This window comes from Dreissena polymorpha, chromosome 1 (assembly GCF_020536995.1).
Source record: "Dreissena polymorpha isolate Duluth1 chromosome 1, UMN_Dpol_1.0, whole genome shotgun sequence".
Lineage (NCBI taxonomy): Eukaryota > Metazoa > Mollusca > Bivalvia > Myida > Dreissenidae > Dreissena > Dreissena polymorpha.
Genome location: NC_068355.1, coordinates 78,876,271 through 78,889,608, shown reverse-complemented (window position 1 = coordinate 78,889,608; position 13,338 = coordinate 78,876,271).

Genomic DNA, 13,338 nt, shown 5'->3' with positions numbered 1-13,338 from the left:
AAATAAGTACCGGTAATTATCGGCTTTTGACGACATTATAAAAAATTATATTAGCAGACAACAAACGTGCGAAATTACGCTCAATTAGCAGCTGGTTTTAATTGTTGTCTGCAGTTTTGACTTCGGATTAATTATTGATAATTAGGTGCGAATTCTAGTGTTCGGACCGACAGAATTACCTCAAATTAATGATTTCTTCGAAATTTTACATTAAACAAAGAAGAAACACAATCGGGACCCAAAAAGTACTTCGATTTAACGGTGATTATCGGTGTTCGAAATAACGGTGTTGAAGTGTACAAGTTACAAATGTCACATGTGAATTTACAAGCAAAAGGGTTGGATAACAAGTTTTATTCGGTTCACCTGTACGGAATGCACATCTCTACCGACGACGTCAATCTCCGCATCACCGTCGATGCCGGTAAAATCTCCACCGACGACGCCAATCTCCGCATCGCCGTCGACGCCAATACAATCTCCACCGACGACGTCGTTTTCCGCATCTCCGTCGACGCCGGTAAAATTTCCACCGACGACGTCCATTTCCGCATCGCCGTCGACGTCGGTAAAATCTCCACCGGCGACGTCCATCTCCGTATCGCCGACTCAGCCACTCGATGATTGCATGGAAAAGTTGTAAGTGCAATTGATTTTTTTTTCAAGTCAAATGTGACAGACCAAATAAATGACGTTTACTTAGGTTTACCGAACCTATTGAGAAATTTATTTTGAAATCCACACGAACGTTAGCGAGCTGATGTCGCTGCCATTCGTGCCAGTGGAGGAAATAGAGCCGGTCCTCCACTCACGTTTCGGCAGCTTGACTGACGAGCGGCTTCTGCAGCTGCGGAAATACATTTTCGACCAGTGGGTGAACTCCACGACGTTTCCACCCTGTCACGTGGAACGTGTTCCGACGCGTCACGCGAACAAACCACGACTGTGAAGGGTGGCATCGTCGCATGAACTCGCATGCCCGAGAGACGACCCCACCCTTCTACGAGCTGATTCCTCTCTTGAATGCCGAGGCCAACAAGTTTACTCTCACGCGGGTCATGGTGGCGGAGGGTTCGATGAACCGTCGGGAGAAACTAAAGGTGAAACAAAAGAACGAGTGGTACCTCCGGCTCTGGGACTTGAACAACGAGGGTGAGATGTCGGCAGCACAACTGCAGTCCCACGTTTCCTCCACAGTGGGATCAATTCAGTGACTTCAAAAAGTCGTTGTTCATGCGCGGATTTCGACCAGCGAATGAATGACTAAGACGATCGGTACAACAAGTTCGATGATTTGCACGTGTGATATCAAGTCTTAGTAAATATTATGTATTATATCATGTTTTGTTTTCATTTTGATTAGGTTTCAGATAATTGTAGATTATCCATACATACCGGTATTTGTTGTTGTTTTAATAAATATATTTGTACACTGAAGAATATACGCATCGAGTTGTTTGTTCATGCTGGCTTGCTACATGTATCCCAATAATTTAATTTCTACTCGCTGTGATAGTAAAATGTGTTTAAGAATATAATTACTCTGTTTTACTGTATATAGTTTCAAAAAGTATTTCACGATCCTGACATATCTGACTAAATACAAGGGGAATCGACCAACTTCGGCATATAGCGATAATGAGTTTGTTGACATCTTTACATTTAATATTCTTTTACAAAATTTACGATGAACGCGCTCAGTGTTTTCCGCTTTCATAAATCCCCAAACCTCACAGTTATAGTTTAAAATTGATGATACATATGCATTGAATAAATTAAACATGATATTAATAGGTACGTTCATGTCTTTTGTTAGAGAGAACAAAGAATGCATTTATTATTATAACAGCTAGGTGAACATGATGATGGTGATCTAATTATCGTTATTTTAGCTGTCAAACTCGGATGTCTGGGCAATGATGAAACGGGTGGTCTTCTGCAGACCTCCCTACAGGCCATACTGCGTCTACAGGTTCGTGGCGTAAATTTTCAATCATTGATTGTATGTATGGTATTAGTCCAGTAAAACACCCGGCAGCATTTCAAGAATCAAAACATCATTTAAGACTACCAGTTTAAGTGTGTGTTTTTGTAAGTTTTTGATGGTGAAAAACGAGTCATGTTTCAATATGTGTATGCTCATTTTGAATTGGTAAGTTACACAAGAAGTTATATAATGATGTGTTATTTTTATATATTCAAATTTCCCAGTAAACATTTCATATCGGTCCGATATTTATTTAAATATCGGCCCGATATCGGTATTGTTATCGGCCCGAGATCGGATGTGCAACACGCCTCAATGTCGGCCCAATATCGGCGATACCGTCATTGAGTCAGCATGGTGCCGACATACTTTTAACTATTCCCCAGTCCCTGTCTAGCCTCAATTATTTGTAATTGGTGTTGGTATTGTTAAGGGCCTACCATTAAACCAGTTCCTTTAATAAATGAAAGAAAAATTTCTTCAAACAAATTTTTGTTTTAACATTCTATTCAACCAAACTGGAACAAATAAAGTATTTGTTAATAATACTACTGACTTAACTGAAAATGTAAAACAATAAACTTATGTATTACTCATTCCAACATTTTTATTCTAATGGTGTAAAACATATTTATATATACCAAAACTAACAACAAATGTAAAACAAATTATGTAAAAATGGACATATTTGAAAAATTAAACAAACTGTTAAATGACAAATCGACTCATTTTTCTGTAAAAAAAAAATACAAAAAATTAACAAAATATTTTTTGTTTTACATAAACGTCGGTCCGATGTTGGCCCAACATCGGCAAACCTCTTTCGAAATGCCAATATTGGACCGATATGGGCATGTTTGTTGGGTTACACCATGCTTTGCTTTTTGGCTTATTTGTTAAACGTTGTTTGATCATATTTCCAATTGCAAAACTAATATTTTCAGGGTTTAAAATCGTCATATTTTAGAGCATATTAAATGTTCAGTATTACTGAAATTATGTAAGAAATATTATCACCGTGCCAATGTTCGAGTGTATGTGTGTGCATGCTTGCTCGGAGTGTAACTTTATCATGCAATTTTAAAATATCTTAACACAAATGACCACCATCATAAAACGACGTTTCACATGTAACAGCCGTCTGCTTACATACCTCAATGAGAAATTTGCCAATAAACCAACTCTCCCGGACTGTTTTTCATTTTTCGCGCATTTATAAAGTAACTTAACACAAACGACCACCGTGTAGCGGATCCATGGTCTAGTGGTAACACACTGGCTTCACAATCCAGCGATCGCTGGTTCGATCCCCCGCTGCACCTAACCTACTAACTCGTCTTTCGCATGAGACGTTAAACCGAGGTGCAGTGTACTAGGTGCTATACACCGGGCACTAAAAAGACCCAGGGTCACCTCTGGAACGGGGTAACTCCTGTTTCTTGCACTATCCCCCGTTACCAACTAACACGTCTTTCTGGGGGCGATGGCCATATGGGAGACAATCCCGGTGCACTCGATAAAAAACACAACAACAACGACCACCGTCTGGAGACAGCGTTGCGAGTGCAACACCGGTCCCTACCTCAAAGACGAAGATCCATTCACGCGTTAATTATAGCCTCTATCATAATTATGATTATAATTGTGGCGTCAGCTACGACGTCAAAAGGTCACATTTGATGGTCAAATGTTGGTACCTTAATTGAAGGCGTCATGTCGCCCCTAGGTCAAAGCCACCGTTTGAAGATCAAACGGATCATGGCGGGGATATAGCTGTCCTGTGGACTGCCTTGCTTTTTAATGGTCTGCACTAGGATCCAACACATTACACAAATCAAAAAGTAAACGTTGAACTGTACTTGTTTTAGACTCGATTCTATCAAAATGAAATACCATTAGTTTTATAATACATCTACAAATAACCTACAAATTAAATATAATCTTATCAGATGGGGGATATTGGTATTAATTTGATAATAAAAACACGATAAACACAGTTTGTGATATAAATATTTGCTCACTAAACGTTTAAGAAAATTTAATTTTTTTTTTGTATTTCAGAAACGGCCGGGATCTACACAAGGTCTTAATATGAAGGCGTGTGGGTGTTTTACGGCGCAGTTCAACAATTTCGCCAGAATTGGAAAATATGAGAGGCGCAAGTTTCAACCTCTGCGCCAGCCGGGAGGCCTGAGGTAGATCAACGAAATCGAAATGTACATTATATTGCCTTTAGAAGTATAAACATATAACCAACACTACACATAATCGATCGCTACACATTCTGAATCACAATACAAAAAAAACAGTGTATGAAGATTCAGCGATTTGAAACAGATAAATTACAAATGAACATACCATAAACCCATACCTATGTGGTGTTCGATCATAACAGATCGTACACAGATAATATGAGTCGTGTTCTGAGAAAACTGGGCATAATGCCTGTGCGAAAAGTGTCGTCCCAGATTAGCCTGTGCAGTCCGCACAGGCTAATCTGGGACGACACTTTCCGCTTTAATGACAGTTTTCGTTTAAATGAAGTCTTTTCTTAGCAAAAATCCAATTTAGGCGGAAAGTGTCGTCCCTGATTAGCCTGTGCGGACTGGGACGACACTTAACGCACATGTATTATGCCAAGTTTTCTCAGAACACAACTCATATAATAAAATACAGATCCATGTGTGCCGTTATGACGTCCAATTTGGAGTAACTTTACTGTTCTCGCATTCATTATCCAGTTGCAAAATTATTACTATGAACCACTTTTGTGAATGCTTGAACAGTACATTGTTAATAACGTACATCAACTCCACTTGTACACTGGTTTACTTGGGAATTGTAGTCACATGGGCCATTACGTCGATTTTGCGCTACTTTATTTGTGTGGTGGTGGCGACGGCATTTGTACTAGCGGTGATTTTGTGTGCTTGTGTATAGCCGATGATAAAATTATGAGTTTGTTATTAAGATTTTTTTCTTTAGGCCACGACTTTTATATTTCTTGGTTTACAAAACCGCCGACCCTAACTTTTGGAAAATGGGAAAAAAAATAAAATCGGAAAATCGTCTTTTTTTTATATATTTTATTCCCGACCGCACTGAAAAACGAGCGAAACGAGAAAAAAAACCGATCCGGTTTGAGTACGGTTGCGAATAAAATCAAGTAAGTACAATCAACGATTGGTTCACATATATTACAGAGATCGGGATATTTTTCAATGTGACACAGTATGTACCAGTCCTTTTATGGGCACTTCTCAAAATTTATTTAATTACAGACAATAGGAAAATCAGCGTCAGTAAAATGTCGACCGCATCAAAATTTATTTCCGAGTCTGTGACGCAACTATATTGTTTAACATGTTTATTATATTAAACATACCCGATATTATAGTAGATAAAAAGTATTACCTTGCAATTTGATAATTAGTATAAATAATCCAATAAAACACTGCCATTATTTACGATATATGTGTTTAGGAATTTTGTAAACACGTCCGCCATAGTTTATAGGAACTGTACAGAAAGTTTGGAAATCGGAACAAATCGGTATATCTCGGAAAATCATTGATAAATGTATTTGTCGTTTTAATGCTTAGGGCCGAGTAATTTCGGCAAATCGGAACTCAACTTGCGTATTAAAAATACTAGCTCAATTAACCGTTAAACTCCGCCTCCGTTCTCTGCAAAAGATTCGAAGGCGGAGCTATGCACGTGCTATTATTAAATTGGAGGATTGCAATTGAGAAACAAACGCACGATTGGTTCGGCATGTTGATTGCTAGACAAAGGAAGCCAATTTTGTCGGCGCGAAATTTGTCGCTTTATTGCTTCAGACAGCAAGCGGCTTTCCTTTGATGACGTCAAACTGTCAATTCACACAGACTGCACATTTTCGGAAGACTTTAACTGGCTCCTTGTTTACAATTCCAGTAAAAACACTTGCTAACATTAAACTTTGGATTAAATTATCAAAATAAAGCAAAAGCCAAGTTGACAAATATGATTGTATTAATTCGCGTCAGTTTAATAAAGACGTGTTGCGTTGTAAATCAACGAGTTTTCATGACAACAACAACTTTAACAAACATTACCGCGACGACGCGGGGATCGATCTACCTCGATTTTTTTCATGGACGATGTCATAAGTCCAATAAGAGCAAACACATACTTTGTGTATTAGTAGTTTATCTTATATAAGATTTATGCAACGGGCATCGCATTGCGTAATGGTGCGCATCGAATTACGGAAATGAAGCGCAGTTTTTCGTTTTAATGGGAGAAGAACGCATGTCATTTAATGGAGTGTTTAAAATTGCCTGATGTTACAAAAGGTGCTTTTAGGTGACTCATTTCATTTGAAGATATAGATGTGTTTCATTGCATAATTAGAGTTTTCGTCTCTGTGTTAAGGTTATAAAAGATATGATGTCTTTGTTCTGATGTTATTAGTATTAACTTATTTTTCCAATGTTTTTTTTTTTTTTTTTTTCGAACGCCCGATGGACCATTTTCAAAATTATTTTTGTAAACCAATAAAAAAAAAAGTCGTGGCCTTAATAGTATTCTTGTTTTTTTATGAAATGTTTACATTTATCAATATAAAGCAATTAAATCACTAACTTCAATATCTGCCAAAATCTGTGAAAAGGCCCCTGTTCTCTTTTTCTCTAATTTGTATTCATGCATTTATAAACAAAAATAAATAATAAAATTATAAGCGCTTCTCGATCAATATTTTATTTTTAATCTCTCGAATTGGATGAAGAATTGACACACTTTATTAAATATTATTTTTTCACAACCAATATTTTTAATACCAATAGAAAGTTTTATGTAAATTTGTTTAAATCGTGGGAACTGGTGTAGGTTCTTCTTTGCAGTTACCGTATCTTCTGCTTCACTCTGTTTGAGGCAAACATTGTTTCTAACGAGAATTCCTTCTCACGTAGTCGCCCCTAACGGACATTCACGCACAGCACAAGTCTAACATACTCGCAGTCGGCCATATCGGCTGCTTTATACATGAAATCGAATTAAATTAAAATAATTATGATTTAAAATGTCTATTAAATCTTAAAAGCATTTCTCGATTCCATGAATGCATCGTTCGTGTAATTTCTTGCCTGCATCGTTTCCGTTCTTAAAACCTCCAAAATGAATTAAGGTGTGTGTATACTTTAATTATGACGGCAGATTTTCACTATGTCCCATGATTAAAACTTGATTAGAATACCAGTGTATGCTAACTACAAATAAAATGAAGCCATCAGGCACAAGGCTCGTCCCTCCATGTTTGTTAGTAACCAAATAAACGTGAAGTTGCGCATGTGCTATGTTATCTGATCAGGAAAGTAAATGAAGTTGGGTTGGTGTTACGACACTCGAGTTATATTGAAGGCGCTATGAGAAACTGTAACAAAAGTGTGACGGAAAATCTGTTATAAGCCTCGGTGACCTTGACCCTAGGGTAATCAAAAGGTAGAGGTCCATGCAAGGTACGTACATGCCAAATATGTAAGAGATGGGTAAAATATTGTAGGCGTTATGAGAAACAGTAACAAAAGTGTGATGGAAAATCTATTATTAGTCTCGGTGAACTTGACCTCAGTGACCTCAAACCTCATCAAAAGGTAGAGGTCCATGCAAGGTACCTACATGCCAAATATGTAAGAGATCGGTAAAATATTGAAGGCACTATGAGAAACTGTAACAAAAGTGTGACGGAAAATCTATTATTAGCCTCGGTGACCTTGACCTTTACCCCAGTGACGTCAAACCTCATCAAGAGGTCCATGCAAGGTACCTACATGCCAAATATGGAAGAGATCGGTAAAACATTGAATACTCTATGAGAAACTTTAATAAAAGTGTGACAGAAAATCTATTATAAGCCTCAGTGACCTTGACCCCAGTGACGTCAAACCTCATCAAAGGGTAGATGTCCATGCAAGGTACATGTACCTACATGCCAAATATGTTAGTGATCGGTAAAATATTGAAGGCGCTATGAGAAACTGTCACAAAAGTGACAGAAAATATATTATTAGCCTCTGTGACCTTGACCCCAGTGACGTCAAACCTCATCAAAAGGTAGAGGTCCATGCAAGGTACCTACAAGCCAAATATGGAAGAGATCTGTAAAATATTAAAGGCGCTATGAGAAACTGTACCAAAAGTGTGACGGAAAATCTATTATTAACCTCGGTGACCTTGACCTTGGTGATATCAAACCTCATCAAAAGGTAGAGTTCCATATGGAATGTACCTACATGCCAAATATGGAAGAGATTGGTATAATCTATTACTAGCCTCTGTGACCTTGACCCCAGTGACCTAAAACCTCATCAAAAAGGTAGAGGTTCATGCAAGGTACCTACATCCAAATATATAAGTCGGTAAAATATTGTAGGCGCTATGAGAAACTGTAACCAAAGTGTGACTTAGAGAAAATCTATTATTAGCCTCAGTGACCTTGACCTTGACCAGAGTGACCTCAAACCTCATCAAACGGTAGAGGTCAATGCAAGGTACCTACACGCCAAATATGGAAGAGATCTGCAAAATATTGAAGGCGCTATGAGAAACTGTAACAAAAGTGTGACGGAAAATCTATTATTAGCCTCGGTGACATTGATCCCAGTGACGTCAAACTTCATCAAAAGGTAGAGGTCCATGCAAGGTACCTACATGCTAAATATGGAAGAGATTGGTAAAATATTGAAGGTGCTACGAGAAACTGTAACAAAAGTGTGACGGAAAATCTATGATAAGCCTTGGTGACCTTGACGCCAGTGACCTCAAACCGCAACGAAAGGTAGAGGTCTATGCAAGGTACCTACATGCTAAATATGGAAGAGATCGGTAAAGTATTGAAGGCGCAGTGTTCTGCCGTGAATCTTTACTGTTGGGGACAGGGACCCATTAGGGTTTAAAAAGTGGGGACAAAAAGGAAAAATCTGGGGACACCGTAATATATTTGTAGCAGAATTAAATTTTCAGAAACTAATTACATTTTACTTGCACACTTAAATTTGCTTGATTTCTTCGTACTGTGAGCCAGTCCACAGGATGTAACATTCTAATTCAAACTTGAACATTTTTAAAACTTTTTAAAACTGTTAAACAATTGTCAACATACTTTTGAACAGATTTAAAGTCATTGGACTCAGCACTGCGTGTCAAAGTCCTTGTTCAATATTAAGAATTACCGATAGTAAATGCGTTTTCTTTTTTGTGCTTTATGCACAAACTGCATGTCATTTTGTTAATGTCAACAGTGACAAAGACAATTTTCAAAGACAATTTGCTTGGAATGTACATTTAGGGGCAGACTTTTTTGTCATTGCTAAACGATGTTGGGACTTGGGAAGACTCTGTTGGAATGTTGTTATTATTATCGTCATATTTTCTAAGTTTACTTGCTGGAGGAAAAAAACTAAAATGGAGTTTGTTTTCTTCGGCCGGTCACTTTCCGCCATTTTGATAGGTATGGAAATTTCCTTGATATCTTATTGGTTGTTATAATCTCAACTTACCAATGCAATAAAGTGTTATTAAGGTTCATGTAGAGGCTTCATTTTGAAAAATGTGGGACCCCTAGCATTCAACTCAAATTTGACTAAAGGAAGAGTGCCACATTGATAATGTATACATATATGCTTTAATGGATGTTTTTCCTTCAAACTGCGACCAATTTTGTACATCAACGTATAATAACATCCACAAAATCAATCAAAATACAAAGAGATTTTAACACTAAAATATACATTATTTTCAAAAATCTGAATCATGTTTATTCCACGTATTTCGGCGGAAAATTATATAACTAGTGAATGATATCGACATTGACGAGGGCAAGTTACGCTTAAATAGTAAAAAAAGTTTGCATATCTAGAAATATCAAAACTCGAACACATGTCATTTCATCACCATGGGGGCAGCCATTTTTAAATTAATAAAATAGAAAGAAACATGCTAAAAACTCACTCATCGCCTAATTGACATTCCATACGGTTGACGATGACAAATGCATTGGATTGTAATCTTTCCGTTGATGTTTGCAAACTGCACGATCAGACCTCATAAACACTCAAAAGAATAACTATGAAAGAAGCATTTCACCAATGTTTACAATCGTTGTCGAATCACATATACTTTATTATTGCGCATAAAATAGTACGCTTACAGACTGACAGAAAGATCTAGATTACTCCGTTCAATTCATCACGGTATACTATTCTATTGATAATATATAATAATACATCGCTTTAACAATCTGAAAGTAGTAATAATTCTTTTAAACGGAGTTTTTAATAACGAAAGTGAAAACAACGGAAGTTGGTTGGATATTCTGTGAGATGCACTTCGGCTCCAGAAAAACAATACAAATTAACTAAAAAGACGTGTGGGGGACAATTTTCAGCTGGAAACTATTTCAAATAGGGTAAGTGATGATATCTCTACGCGGTCATTTCTGTTATTTAGTGCGATCTCTTGCTGATTAATGTTAATAGTTGTTTTACAAGTTGCCACCAAACTGTCAAAATAAGCATGTGTTATCTCAGGTATGTGTATACACACACCCGGTTTTCTCACCACTGCACGTGGTTTCGACCGATTTGTTTTGCACGTTTTTCTACGGATCACAGCGATGGCCACGCTTTCAAATGGGTATAAGGAATCGAAATATAAAATCAATCGTTTTGCCAATTTCTTTATATTCCTTTACAATTTTATATGTCGTCTGCAATCTATTTCAATTTGAGATGGTTTAAAATTTGCAATTTGGTTGAGAGGTAAATAACAAAATTGTTAAGCCTTTGAAATAGAATTGTGACTCTTATTATCCACCATACCTGGATTGTTAAAAAGTAGTTACGTTTTAGTTATTTTTAGAACTATGTTTAGGATATTTATCCAAAAAAGGCAGTTGAATAAAAACTCATTTGTTGTTTTATGACAATAATTTTCTGTGAAATGTTGCTAACTTGACCTTGTATATGTATATAGCTTTGTATTTATTCAACTTAAGGTAGTGCATATCATTCCTAACTTTAGATTGAGATTTTGTAAATTAGTGTAAAAAAGTATTGGTTTTAAACCAAAATACGAATAAAGCACACAAATATTGAATCTCAAAAATGTGTTTATGTTATTCTATCCGTCTTTAGCTTTAAAATGATATATAGTTTGACCATATTGTACCACATTCAATGAAGAAAAACCAAAGCGAAGTTTTAATGAATTTTATCCCCCCCCATGAACAATTGGCTGCAAAATGATGCCACGTCCAATTGAATAATTCGTTCTAGTTACACATTCACTCGATTACTATACCGACTTACAAATTGAATCAATGAGTTTTTATTCTTAATTTCTTTGCGCCCGCGGGCTCATATACGGAAAACGGGTGGGGACAAATCTTTTATTTTTGCGCCAATGACGCAAGGGCGCATCCACGGCAGAACACTGAAGGCGCTATGAGAAACTGTAACAAAAAAGTGACGGAAGTTAGTATGGAACCCCAAACTGGCAACTATATGCTCCCCATGCCACAAGTGAACGTCAAAAAACTAAATGGCTGACATCAACAGTAAAATGTGCTTCATACAACAAAGCGTTTTAAGCATAGAAAACACCAACCATGTACCTTAATATTTGGAAATATAGCCTTTCCATTTTATTACACTCTGTATTCTCCTTGGTAAGCTCGAATACAAGTTTCTGATATATTCAACGGGAATGTTTATCCAGATGTCCCGAATGGCTGCCTCAAGCTTATTTTGTGTGTCTATGATATCAGGTCGATATTTTAGTTGTCTTGTAAGCCTATGCCATACGTTCTCTATTATATTTAAGTCCGGACTTTGGGCAGGCCAGATCATAGAATGAATTCTATGTTCATGGGAAATGGCGAGCTACAACGGGCCAGAGATTATCTTCTAGGATAGAAATATACTTTTCAGCACTAATGTTACCCTTTAGAACAGTTACAGTACCGACACCTTCGTATGTAATGCAATATCATCAAACTGAACTTAGGGGTTGGGGGAGTTCCGAGGCAACACGGTAGTCAATCTTCGCCTACCTTTCTTCAAATGAAAACTTTATTGTCGGTTCCGATATCAACTTCGCACACGTCACTGAAGATCACCCTTTTCCAGTAATGGCCTACAGTCCTCCTTCTGTTTGTTCTGCACCAGTTTACGCGATTCTTCCGGTTGATTTCACGAGTTCGAATCCGTTTAACAACATGCCTGTGATATCCCTCACTATACAATTTCCTCTGAACGGTTCGTCTCGAAACTGACACGTTCCTATTTTGATTGAAAACTCCAGTTATGTCCGATAAAGTTCTTTTCCTGTTTTGTTTAACGATCCGTAACAATGCCCGACTTTCACGTTCATTTATTTTTGCCATGGCACCTTTTTCTCTGTAAGTTTTCAACACTATTCCGTACGCGAAATCTATTAATGATCCCAGCTATTGTAGTCCCTGGTATGCCTTTTCTTTGGGAAATTTCTGTTTGTCGAAGGCCTGATTCAAACAATGACACAACAGCCGTTTTCGTATCAGGGGTAAGCTCTTTCCTTTCACCTACCATGACTGTTTGTAACATGATTTCGGCTGCACATTACGTCATTTTCTAGATATAATTACATCATGATGAGGTCAAGAAGCATAGAAAAATAATTGATTATAGGAAGGGATATAACCGTTACATTTTTATTTAATTTGAACGTTGTTTATTTACTGCCCTTACCAATGCAGCCATTACTAAAAACGTTATGACGTTCACTTATAGCACAAGTCTGTAATTAACCCTAAAGGTTTCTGTATACACAAGCACATGCTACTATTCAACTTCAGGCATAATTTGACAGGTACAAGTCACAGTGTTTCTTCTTTTCCATAGAAACTAAGGTACATAAACATATTTTCCACTAAAACTTTTAAATAGGATTGTGGCATATTTAAGTTTCATACTTTCATTATCTTACAAAAAACAGTTCCGCTGTCGAAGAAATATGCCCCCTAAACAGCGCTTAAAACTTGTTACCCCAATTTTAATAGGGGTCATCTACTGTTCAAGGCCGATGCAGATGTGAAGTATCGAGCCAATTGGTCAATTCGTTGACTAGTTGATCAGAAATGATTTTCAAACTAATTGTGACAAGGACCTTTGACCTAGCGACCCCAATTTCAATAGGGGTGACGGGCCATCTAATGTCCAAGGCCAAGGCATATGGGAAGTATCAAGCCAATCTGTCCCCTTCTGCGCCACTTTGAATTTTTTGTTGACCTTTGACCTTGAAGGATGACCTTTCACCACTCAAAATGTGCA